We start from the raw sequence: 13,126 nt of genomic DNA, 5'->3' as shown, positions 1-13,126 counted from the left end.
GAGAAATGTAGAGGACGGAAGTGGAGACGTTTTTTTCTTCTTAGAGCAGGTATGCAGCTTCTATCCCTCGGGTTGATGACAAGTAAATTGGCCTCATTGGTTGCTCAGGTAACATACACCCGTCTGCCCTCAGGTCCTAAACTGATATTTCATTGTTAGAGAAAAATAATAATATCTGGGTGACCTTGGAAATAATCAGCAACATGTGAGATGAGAGCGGCATGGGACACAAAAATAAAGTCTGCCAAAAAAATAAGGATTGTTGACAAGGAGAGAACAAATAGTGAACCCAGGGGCCATGTTTGTCTTTCTTTTTCCTCCAGCGCAACAAGAGAATCATATCACTCAGGCCACAGATGGGTCCCAAAATCTGATTTGGGATCAGATTACAGCAGCCCCTATCCCACCTCTAAGCAGGACGAGGTGAAAACATCTATCATGTCCTCCAGTGACTGCTCAGAAGCAACCACATAAAAGACTGGAGGACATCCAATGGAGTTAAATTTATTTCTGTCTAGCAGTTTTACATTATAACACTTGATCTGTATCCTAGTTTAATGTCAGTGTTTATCTGCTGCTTGTATGGTGTCATAAAGAAAAAGTTTAATGGATTAAAGACAACTTCCACTGGCTTTAACCATTTTAACAAGATGGACTTGGGGCTTACACGGACCAGTCTAAATATATGCACATGTCTCACCCCTTTGAAAAGGAAATATTTCAAACTAAACTCAAAGTGAAACATGAAAATAAACAGTCAGACACTGCCGGGTCGCAGTCACCACTTACTGCCCTTGCTAAAGATTTTTCCAGCATCAAAGGCAAAGCCAATCTACATAGCTAATGCCTCCATTTTTTTTCTTACTCCCCTTCCTCGAACTCAAAACAGCAAAGAGCGAGGGGAGTAAAAAAAAAAGTGGGGATTTTTCTTTCGCCGGCAATCTGGAAACACTCTCTAGTTAATTAGGGTTGATTGGAAATGAACCGCACAAACAAAGGGCAGCCTATGCCCTGACTATTATGACCGTGCACGCGTGCGTACACGTGCACAGGGGAGTACTATAACCACCTTAGTAGTGCGTGCTGGATGAAGCTTCCCACTCTCCCCCCCCCACCCCTCGCCCTCTCTGCCCCCCTCCACCCCCTCAGATTAAGGGAATGCACCGCCAAAGAATGTGTGACGACCTCCACTGCCACAGAGCAAAACTTCCAGCCCCTGACGCCACAAAAGGCAAGAAGGTAATTAAGTTTGAAAGAATAGAAGCACTGCCACAAACAAAGCACCAGTGTCCATGGGGAGGGATTGGATGGGGGGGTATATATGTGTGTGTGTGTGTGTGTGTGTGTGTGTGTGTGTGTGTGTGTGTGTGTGTGTGTGTGTGTGTGTGTGTGTGTGTGTGTGTGTGTGTGTGTGCTGGGGGGGTGTGAGGCAGAAAAGCCATTAACATTCAGTGGCCGGGTGAGAGAGAGGAAGGAGGGCAAAGGGGAACTGAGGATGCCATTCTCCCTCTGTGAGCTTCTCCCTGTCTTTCTGTGTCGCAGCACGACTCGTCTGTCCATTCTTTTTATTTATCTCTCTGCTTTTTATTTTCTCTCAATCGCCCTCACATCTGGTTTGGACCCCCCCCTTGTCCTCCCAAATCACCCCTCACCATCCTGCAACAGCCCTCCACTGCTCTTTTTGGCCCCTTTGCTGTTCCTTGATGTAGCTCCCCATGTGAGAGGTGCCCCCCACAGACAGCACACACACACGCTACATTTTAATTCCAACTCAAGATTTTCTGTTTTGCAAGGTTTGACACTTTGCATGCACTGAAGCTCGTTGAACGAAGTAGCAAACACAAACACACACATCCCATTGGTAACCACCTGAAAGTGCTAATAGCTAACCAGATTACACAGTCAAATGTACACACACATGCAAACACAAAACATACACAGGGAGCTTTCATCTTCTTTTTTTTTGCCAGCAAAGCAGTTTAACTCAATTAGTGAAGAATGTAATTTTATTTACAGACCCCACACACACACACACACACACACACACACACACACACACACACACACACACACACACACACACACACACACACACACACACACACACACACACACACACACACACACACACACACACACACACACACACACACACACACACACTATAAGCAAGCTGTCCCTCTCCCACGTGGTTGGCGCTAAGAAAGAAGTATTCATCACTCTCGCATGTGTGTCAGTGTGCGTGTGTCCGGACAGCGGAAAGATCATGAGACACATTTACGTCAGATGAGTGAATCAGAGAAACCCGCGCTAATTTTGACGAGGGAGGATGAGAAAGAGAAGTTTAAAGTCAGGAAGGGGCAAACCGTGACCACAACAGGTAAGTAACTCTGTCCGTGTCTCTTTCTGCACGTGAGGAAAGCACCTCACACACTAATTGTGGTGTTGCAACGCTATGTGTTCAGTAAGCTGCCTCTCTTTGTCTCTGCATCTCACCAGAGACATGGATTAGTGCTAAAATGATGACTGCTTAATCCTTGATTTCCCTGCGCTAAATAAATATTAATCTAGCCTGCTCATCATGCTCTTGTAAGGTACAACATACACAATATGAAAGAGCTTAGCTGTTACATAAATCACAGCCTTATCCGTTGGATGAGGCAAACGCATGAGACCATGAACACACTGACACACACCTCCTCTGTGCAATAACATGGCAAGTCCAAGGGTGGGATTATTTGCCAAGGGAAATTAATAATCCCGCTAAATACAAAGCCTGAAAAAAATCTCTAAAAAAGCCTTCTATCGGGGTGTGTAGATGCACACAATAATATATCACCATTAGAAAATAACTAACAAATATCACTCATTTGTGTTGATTCAGACCCCTCTCTTTCTCTCACTCTGCTTCTCAGCAGGTTTGTTTAGAAAAAATACTGCTGGGAACATGAAAAATGAAAGCAACCATTGCTGGACTCTCGCCCTCTCCCACATACACACACACACACACACACACACACACACACACACACACACACACACACTTAAATTGACAAGGCCGTGGTGGTGCAGCGCAGAAGAGGTTAAGCAAACATTGTCCACGTCAGTCAAGGATAGCACACACTCACACAGACACAGCGAGCAGTCTCTGACGCAGGCATTTCACATCCACCTTGCAAATATAAGCGGCTGGTTATACTGTATCGACTATGAGCCTCCGATTCGCTGTTTATATTAAAGTATGATAACTGCAGCACTTGTACAAACAACTTAAAGATGCAACGTATTCCCTGCCACAAAACTAAAAAGGCATATTCTCAGAATACTTGCCTCATCACAGCCACAGCGGTCGGGAATTAAAAGCATGGGGTACTTTTCCAGCACTAAAAACAATTTTGCAAGAGCAGTGGGTCCTGCTGATATATTGGAACCTATTATTAAGCATTACAAACTAATGCAGCAACTCCGACTTTGTTGCCTAACATTCAGTCCTTTTTAGGAAAGGGAAAAAAATGTCCTAAATGTTGCCCTATTTGGTGATAGATGTTTATCTGTTAAACACGCCAGCTAGTGATAGGATAGCACATATTAGTCAATGTATTGTACCACAGCTGTCTCAAATGCTAGTCATTACTCTATTATGGTCTGAACAGACTGGGACATCATGTCTCTGCATTGTGTTAAAGTCAGCTGATTTATGTTTGCTTAACCTGTGCTTATCTGTGCAATTACACCATCAGGTACAAGAGAGGAGGACAGTAGAAAAAAAGAACATCTGCTTTTACATTTAACAGTTAGCACCGAGACACCTTGCTAATTGTACAGACACATCTCCAGCATGGCGACCGAACCTTCCTGTTCTTTTCCAGGGGTAACAATAAAGTTTAAAGTTCAAACCCCCACTGTTTTCTAAAGACGGTACTCGGCGGGACCCTAGCCCTGTTATTATCTTCATAAACATAATCATAGGGCAGGTATCCTGACTGACGCCACAAGCTATGTGCCTCTCACTTAAATATCTCCGTAGCACTTCTCTGACACGCCACAAAAAGACTATTAATGTCTTGAGCGTTTCTACAGGCCAAACGTGCAGGCTTATGCAAAAGAATTAGCACAAATGGACAGAAACATACCTTTCGGCCTCTCAGCGCTCGAATCCTCGTGATAGGTCTAATTTCTGGACCCAGGGAATTACTAATTAACTTAAGCTTTTGGCTCTCTATTTAATTAGAGAGGTCTCCAAATGAACTTTAGACCAAAGCCATTTGCTTTTTAAACAAACCCCTTTTTTCTGACAGCTGTTGTGAGTTTGCCCTCTTCTCACAAAAACCACAAGCAGAGCACAGTTGTTGTTTATGCCATCATGGGCTCTTTTACTGGTTACCGTGGGAGGGAAGCAAAAGAATAGGAAGGAGGGAAGGGGTGAGCAATTGAGTTGAAAAGTCTACATTTTAATTGGATTTCACTACAAACAAACAACTGTCAGATGTAATTAGCGTGATTTTAGATTAGCACCATAATATTCCTTTATCAAATAAACACCATGTCACGCAAATCCAGGGCCAGCCCGCTGAGAGGGAGCCGAGATGAAATGGACCCATTACCTTGCCGTTTTCTGTAGGAAATAACTGCAACCGGATAGGAAACACACATACAATCTAACATGTAAGATGAGAACGTCTTACTGTCGAATTATCAATATAAAATGAAGGTCTTTTACTGTGCCGTCTTTCTCTTTTTTCTGCGCTTTACGGGTGTTGCATTGCCCTTAACGTGACAACCAGGAGACCGTGGAGGTCAATGACAAGGCAGCTGAAGACCAGAGTCAGCAATATCTCCCTTTTTCTTTTTTATATGCTCTCCTTGCGACGAAGCAAAGGCACATTCAAACAGATTATATTTTTAAATTATACATAAAATACATCCTGTAAAGGGCAAGAAATGACTGTATGCTCTAGTCTTTTAATAAAAATCTCTGAAGCTTTTACAATCTCACACAAAAGGTATAAGGATGAAGGTCTCCAAGCAGCCAAAAAGAACAGCGGCCCATCCATCACCACATCTTGACACTTGTTTAGGGTATTGTGTTAAGAAGGAGGTCCATTCCTCGGCCACACTTTGCTTTTTTAACAATTCTTCCAAAGCCTTCTTATATCTGCTCATCTAAACTGGGATGAAACACAGCGAAACTCCCCTCTTTATTTAGTCTAGGGGCAGGGAGCTGATACATCAGTGAAACCGCTGACAAAACCGGCCCTGTTAATACCTACAATTTCATATACAAGAACATTCCTGCGCCTGCTCTGCTCTTCTTCTTCACTGTCACAGGAAAAAAAATGGAGACTTATTTTTCTTTCTTTCTTTTTAAAAGCAAATAATTAAAGATTATTCCGAGGCTGGTGCCAGGCCAGAAAAAAAAAGCCAGGGTTTTTAGAGGGATAGTGTTGGCTGGAGTCTCCTCGGGGGAGTTGTGGAGACACATGCTCGCTCGCCTGTATTAGATCAGACCGAGACCTACATTGGAAAAGAAAATATTCTTCTTGTTTTTTTATACTTTTAATATATCCCTGAAGCTACAAAACGGTCTTGGTTAATTCTTAAAATACTATAAGCGTTTCCAAGAACCGTGAGTTTTTATTATTATTATTATTATTATTATTATTATTAATAGAATAACCGAGAAGGTCTCCATGCAACAAGGGCTAAATCCTTTGGTAAATTAGTCTCACCTCTCATTACACTGTTTGTTTAAGCCCACAAGTCATGCATAATTAAATAGCCACTTATTCCCTGACGAGCCCTGCCGATGGCCTTGATATCCACATGTTATTGCCTTCAGGAATACCATATGCCAATCATGTCCCATATAGGAAACACATGCACACACAGACACATGCTCGACACACCTGAACCGAAGACAAAGTGAGCGCTATTTGCATATCCCATCATTATCTTACTTTTTTCTTGTTCCCACGGACGCACATTAACACTCTCTCTGTGTGTTTTCTTAAGGTCTATTAATGTGCATTTGTCCTGTGACTGGGCTCTGTGCCTCTTCAATCCCTGCCTTTGTCTTTGGCCAACGAGGAGGGAGAATGCATCATTTGTCATGAGACGTCTTGTGCTATTGTGGTGTATCTTTTCTCAAACCTGTGGAAACTTAGTCATTCATCCTCTCCCCCCCGCCCCCCTCCCTTAACTCAGTCTTTTTAACTTCTCTTTGGATGAGGCGGTTGTGCATATTTATTTTTACCCCCCGCTTTTGTTTCTACGTTGCCTGCTTTTAAAGCAATGAAACTACTTTGAAGAGCAATCGATAAAATGTGGCATATAACCTTTTGTACTGTGCATTACTTTTGCTGGTAAGTACAAGGGGGACAATCCTTTCGAAAACAAAATCCCGCTACATGCTTTGTTGAATATTTTAGATTTGAGGCTCTCACTTGGACCTGAAGGGCTGAGCGAGTGTCCTTCACAGTGACTGCATCAAGGAGCATAGAGGACAAGCAATGTCACAGACTGCAGCCTAAAGTCTACACCAGATGTACAGAAATAGAGTATAAAAACATATGTAAAATAGAGATAACGTTTGGAAATATGAGTGAGAAGGGAGTTTCTGTGCATTTGAATAGCCCAATCACTGTTTGCGATTACCTCCCCTCCCTACCTGACTGCCATGCCACAGAAAAACAGGAACATCCAGAGATGCAAATGAAAGAGGAGACAGAGCGAAACATGAGAAACAGACACCGACAGAGATCTACAGAGAAAGCAAAAGACAATACCAGGGAAAGAGAGGCCTCGTTTTTTTTCAACAGCCTGTTTTATTTGACCTGAACCTGAGAATCTCAGCCACCCCCAGGGCCCGCAGGACCTCAGATCAAACAGAAAGACTCTTCCAACACACGGCCCGGATTGTTCTTTCCCCACCCTGCGAAAAACCCTCCCTATTTCCACTTTGAAATGAAAAGAATAAACATATTATTCTAAATTAAATACCCTGACCCGTGTTTTTCCACGGCTAATATCCTGTATGAGATGGCTGATGCAAAATAGGCAGGAGAGCCTGAGAACGGGACAGAGCACAGAGGGAAGAGAAAAATCCCCTCTTTCTATTTTCCCTTAAGAGACTGATGCAGGCCTGACGAGATGAGAGGGGGAGACAGACATAGAGAGAGAGAGAGAGAGAGAGAGAGAGAGAGAGGGTAACGCAATCCTGACTGGCCAAGGACCAACAGCAACAACAACATTTAGATAACCGCGCTCAATAATGAACGATTTCAATGAGGACAAAAATTACATTTCCTACAGATAACATGCCCCCTTCCCATAACAGAGCCAGAAGAGCCCCGAACCACGTCATGCTCAACAGTGGAGTATTATGTTAGGGGAGGGTTATAGTAACCATATTAGTATCCTTTTACCCCGCCAGAGACTCTACTTTACTGGTTGTAAGAACATACAGAGCGGAGCTGGGAGAGAAATATAGACCCGATATGACAACTCCAGCAGCTTCACTCGAAAAGCAACAAATCACTCCTCAACCGACTGAGCTATAACACTACCGGTGACACGGCTCAAACGATTACCGATCTGCAATACGCACTACAAGGGCCACTCAAAATAACACTCCACATACACATACGGAGGATCTCTGCACTTGATCCTCACAGGTGGCACAGGTCACAGCGAGAACGCCATCCCCACCTTTCCCATCCGCTAAGCACTCACTTCCTTTCATGCTAAAGTCTGTCAAGTTGTTGAGAGGGGAAGAGGCAAGAAAAGAGGAGATATGGCGTGGAAAGGAGGCAGAGAAAGAGAGTGGGACTCTTTGTCCTCCTCCACTCAGCTCCAGCACGTTTCCTCCTCGGGTCTGGCCGGCATTAACATATGAAAGGCGAGGGAAGGCGTGCAAAAGGTCAAAGAAAGAGGATCCTGTCCAATGAGAGACAACAAAAACAGGCCACACCGGCCTTTGTGGCGTTCATGTTCTCCACTACCCGACCTCGCTCCCCTCCCTCGACCCTGGATCATTTCCATACGCCAGATGCAATGGCAATGATGACGGTTGATCATAAATTACTCACAAAGTCGAGCCGGGTCATATGGGAGTCACGGTGGCAATTTTAGGCTGCGTCACCACCCTTGTTTTGCCCCCACCTACGACTACCAGCAGAGACACACTCACTCAGGCATTCACATAAAACGCACCTGCCTCACTATTCCAAAGTTCCCTCTACCCAGACGATATCCGACCAAATCCTTAGCAAACATCTCAATAAAGGGAAATGTCAGAACAGTGTAGTTTGATTTGATCCACGAAAGCCGCTCCCTTCCTTCCATGTAAATGCTACCTGAGCCACATGCATCCACTACATAATTGCACACTCCAGTGCTTTAGGGATGCAGTTTAGTACATGAGGGCTTAGGAAGCCAGGACTTTACAGGTTACTCTATTATCATACATATTGCCACACATGACAGCTTCCATCTGCTGGCATCCGAAACAAACAGCCGAAAAACACCAGTGTGGCGTTTCCGGGGGTCCTCTCCTGCAAACACACTCCTCTACCGGCAACAGTGGCCAGAGACAGAGGGACTGTAGGGGAGAGGGGAGGGAGCAAGGAGAGGGGTAGAGCATTTCATCTCTCTTTCATCTCTGTCACCCAGTCAAGCGTTCAATGCCCCATTCAGCGCCTGCCCAGCATTATGCAAAATAATGCTAATCCCCTTTCCCGTGCTTTCACACTTGTATAAACCGCCGTTCCTGCCTCTGAAAAGCAATTATATCAGTTTACATTCCTGTCAAAAAACAGGATTAGCATGCAAGTACTAGTAGCACAAACTAGGCCCAATCTCGATCCACCTTTGGCCAGCGGGAAGCACAGAAAATTAAATGTTTGTCCACCCTCCCCCTTAAAAAAGAAAGTCCTGCTGCTCGGTTGGGGGCCGCTATAAAGATGTGATGTAATTAGATATTTGGATGGAATGAAAAGAGGGGCTGAAAGTTTCAAAGGCAGAAACTGTGTGTGCCTGTTACTTAGGCCCGAGCCTTTCTTTGCCAGACTCTCAGTCTTGTACAGTAATCAAAAACAAATTCAGCTGTGTCGCTACACAAGGCCGTAGCAGTCACAGAGTCCAAGTCTCGCTTCACAGACAGCAGTGTGTTACACATGTGACGCACACAGAGCGACACACACACGACACGCAGCTGAACTGTTGTCGTCCCGTCGGACACATTGCTGCCACATGTGCACAACCTTGCCAATGCACGGGTGCACATGCAAACACACACTGAGCAGACAAGGGAAGATGGCAGAGAATTTTTTAATATGCAAATGCTGGTACAAGCGGAACGTATGTAAATAGGAGTCATTGTGTGCTGCTTTAATCTGGACACTCGGGCCTCTTTCTGCCCTGCTAATTTTTTGGGGACACACACACACACACACCCGTCCTGGCTGACGACAGATCAGGGGACATTAGTCAGCACAATTAGCCAGGTCGTCATGGCAACTAATGAAATTTGGCAAAGCGGCCAGCCAGGGACTCAAAGAGCTAGCTGGTTATGTGCTAGCACGGGGGCAGGCTGCCTGGCTGCTGGCTGGTTGCCTTACACACACCCATTATTCTTTTTTCTGCCGTGGTGGTACAATAGAGTCGCTTGTATCTCAGCCGATACCCACCGGCGGTACAAGCTCTCCGCCTGACAATTTGCATATGTTAATATAATTAAGTGCTAATTACACTAAAACTCGAATATTCACAAGTACCCTCCCTGGGAGCTACGGAGGGGCTTGATCTCGTTCCAAGTCTTTAACCCTCCTCCGCCTCTCGCTCAGTGTGTGTGATGGAGAGAAAGTGTGTGTTAGCGGTGGTGCCCCAGGGCTGACAAAGGAAGCCCCCCTCTTTGAGACATAATGCTGAGCTGCTGCGGACTTCTTAGCTTCTCCCCCTACAGGCCTCGCTGAGACAGGAGACCTTGACACTACGACGGCAGACCATCACCACACACACACACACACACACACACACACACACACACACACACACACACACACACACCTTGATGTATCTAAAATATTCAGCTGTGAGACAGCTCTTTGCTTCCAAAACTACATGCTTTGAACAGTTGCATAATACATGTTGCATATAACACTGTCTATTAGAAAGCTTAGGAAGAAGCGTGCACGAGAGAATCTGAAACTTGGGTTGGGGTCAAGTAAAATGACCAAACTAAAAATAACTAATTTGTTATTTTACTAAATTCAGGAAGCCATCATTTCAAGTTCAATAGTGAACGTCCTCAAAGATGGTGTCCATGATGATCGCAGTTACTTGAGTTATAGGTGACAGACAAAAATCTACATGATTCCCCCCATTGAGTATGCGTGTATGGATGTGAGAGTGTGTGTAGGCCTGCCGTTTTGATAATGGAGGACAGGCGCTTGTGCTTTTCACATCGTAATGGCCGTGAATCAGGGAGGAAGCCAAGCGGTCGTGCTACAATTAGAGCTCTTTTGTGCCTCTTCCTCTGTCTCTTTCTCCCTCTCTTTTCGTGTTTTCACTCGCTGACACTCTCCCTATCAAGAGTATGTTAAAACAGTCTACTCTGCTCTGCTGCAAAAGGCTGAATGAAGTGGGGGGGGGCTGAGTGAGGGGGGAAATTCACACTGTGCTGCTGCTGGACATGCACATCTACATGCACGCACACGCACACGCACACACACACACACACACACACACACACACACCAGATGGTACAGGAAGGAAGATTAAATAAACACACATGCACCGACACACACACACCTATAGGCAGACAGACGCCTCTGTGTGCACTGTCCCTTAATGAATGTCTATGGGGAGTCAAAGGGTCCAAGCTCATTTGGTTGACTCTCAATGAGATGCAGCATTATGAGTATGGTAATACACTCCTCCCTTTCCCCAATAATCATACACAGGTCATTGTGTCAGGGTGATTCATTTCTGTCGCGCACATACGCCAGATGTTATTAAGCAGGAGAGTAAATCTCCCCAGTGGATGTCGATGGGCTTCCATGCAAAAAAGGAGAAGAGTGGAGGAGAAAGAGAAGAGGAAAAAAATATATTGTTATAGCAGTCCAGCGCGTAGTAAGCTATACTGTTCGCTGAAGCATGGCGGCTGGTAATGCAGGTTGGATGTCGCTCTGTCTGTGTGTGTGTGTCTTTGACAGCGGGGGGGGGGGGGGGGAGCTCCCCTTCACTAATACCTGCTACTCGGATTACCACAGCGTCTTAAGTATTCAACCGGACTCATATTTTCCCTTTCTGCCCTTTTAGCCAAATTGGCTGTCTTTACACTGCAAAGCAGCGATATAGCCCTCCTTACTGAGGGCCTATGGGGGATCCACGAAGAAGAACATTAAAATGCAGCGATAGCCTTGTTGCAAAGCTCCTCTCTATTTCTTTCTCTCTCCCTCTCTCTTTCTGCAGCAAAGGCTTCTAAATCATCCAGCCTCCTCTATTAGACGGGAGACTTATTGAGGTAGAAACCATAAAAAATGAAGAAGGGAAATTTAATCCCTGAAATATTGATTTGCACATTAATATCAGATAGGCAGAGGGCAATCTAGCCGGGTGGAAATGACACATTGTCGACCCCTAGGAGAGGCCCGAGCCAATCTTCTAGCTGCATGTGTCTTGGGCCCAGGAGTTATAGGACAGACTCAGCCCCTGTCTCCCTCTCTCTCCCATCCTCTCCTCCTCCCTGTACCCTCTCATCCCTCTTGCCCCCCCTCCATCCGCACCCTTAATGAAGGCTGCAATGCTGAAAATGCATTAGCTTTTAATAATCAAGAAGCATTTTCAAGCCAACAGCTATTGTCCTCCCAGGGATGTCAGCCCATCTCTCACACTATATGTTTTTGTATCCCTCCCCTCCACTGCTACGGGTGAAATGAACGATACAAGCTGCTTAACTAACATGCAAAGATATACACATCCAGCCTGTGATAGTGCTAAGACACCACACACTGAAAAACAAAAACAAGGGGCCTGGGCTTCTGCAAACATTAAACCGCCAAAAATCTCTCATTTGGAAGACGAGAAAAATAACAAAGATATTCTGTTATTATAGAGTGAGACAATACCATCATTAACTGATGAAATCCACTGCAATTAGACAGGATCATCTCCACTCATAATTTCCCATTTGATTTTTTTTATTATAAGGCCTAGGCTGCATTTTTGTAATGAAATAAAGGATTTTATGTAGATGCAATTAAATCCTCTAAAATGGACTGAAAGGTGGATCCATTCAGTCCCCAAAAAACCTCAGTGCATATAATTTAGCAATCTATAAAATGTATCTGACTTATGTTAAAATGTAATTGATCAAAAAAATTGAATTAAAAAAAGATTTAGTTTTTTGATTAAATTTAAGCTAATGTAATACATCGCTAAAAATAATAATCATAATTATAATAATAAAACAATTGATTAATTCCGATAATTAATGCATTGTTAAATGTCCGTATTTGCTGTGTGAGTACAACAGAAATCCCGTATTTTGGTTCAAAAATGAGCATTCACGAATTATACGCTTTCATAAATCCTAACAAAACTAAAAAGAATAACACATTTAGAAATACTGCTTTACAATCCTTTAACCTCGGGAATAAATACGTTTCGAAATCCACATAAAAGAGCCAGAAAAGCCGTGTGTAAATAGAGACAGTCCTGTAAAAAGCTTATTCTGTACACCGTTCATTTGGAGCGTATAGTCTCTGCTCGCACACACACTCACTACACCGTTACATACCCGGGTTGGAGACTGACTGGCCCCTTGGCCCTGATGTTTTGTTTTTTTTTTCCTCCCGTGCGATCGATGTCCCCCCTGTCACTGTCGCGTCCCAATCCGAGCCAAGTCTACCTACTTCAAAAAAACAGCCATCAGGGCGCACAAATACCTGAGAACGCCTTCCTCTGCGCCCTGTCGCCTCGAAATTGATACAAAACAACCGCAATCTACAACTTAAAGAAGATGTTCCAACCCGCATATCTCGGGATTAAAACAGGGATAATATATATGAGGAAATGATGAACCCACCGCCGCGGATGGGGACCGAGAAATGGAACTTGTAGACTA

General features: G+C 44.4%; 1 protein-coding gene across 1 annotated transcript in view; it reads right to left on the bottom strand.

Annotated features, from left to right (window-relative positions):
- The window catches only part of zfhx4 (zinc finger homeobox 4), a 76,688-nt gene that overhangs the window by 62,239 nt on the left and 1,323 nt on the right, over positions 1–13,126 (bottom strand).

Source organism: Eleginops maclovinus, chromosome 21 (genome assembly GCF_036324505.1).
Source record: "Eleginops maclovinus isolate JMC-PN-2008 ecotype Puerto Natales chromosome 21, JC_Emac_rtc_rv5, whole genome shotgun sequence".
NCBI lineage: Eukaryota > Metazoa > Chordata > Actinopteri > Perciformes > Eleginopidae > Eleginops > Eleginops maclovinus.
Note: the sequence above shows the minus strand (reverse complement) of the source record. Positions and strands in the feature narration are given on the sequence as shown.